The sequence below is a fragment of the Bison bison genome, unplaced genomic scaffold (assembly GCF_000754665.1).
Source record: "Bison bison bison isolate TAMUID 2011002044 unplaced genomic scaffold, Bison_UMD1.0 scf7180017862139, whole genome shotgun sequence".
NCBI lineage: Eukaryota > Metazoa > Chordata > Mammalia > Artiodactyla > Bovidae > Bison > Bison bison.
The window spans coordinates 143669-143928 of NW_011492711.1; positions in this window are offsets into that span (position 1 = coordinate 143669).

A 260-nucleotide genomic window follows, 5' to 3' on the forward strand; every position below is an offset into this window, starting at 1 on the left:
TCTGAAGGAGATGGGAATACCAGACCGCCTGACCTGCCTCTTGAGAAACCTGTATACAGGTCAGGAAGCAACAGTTAGAACTGGACGTGGAACAACAGACTGGTTCCAAATAGGAAAAGGAGTACATCAAGGCTGTATATTGTCACCCTGCTTATTTAACTTATATGCAGAATACATCATGAGAAACACTGGGCTGGAGGAAGCACAAACTGGAAACAAGATTGCTGGGAGAAATATCAATAACGTCAGATATGCAGATG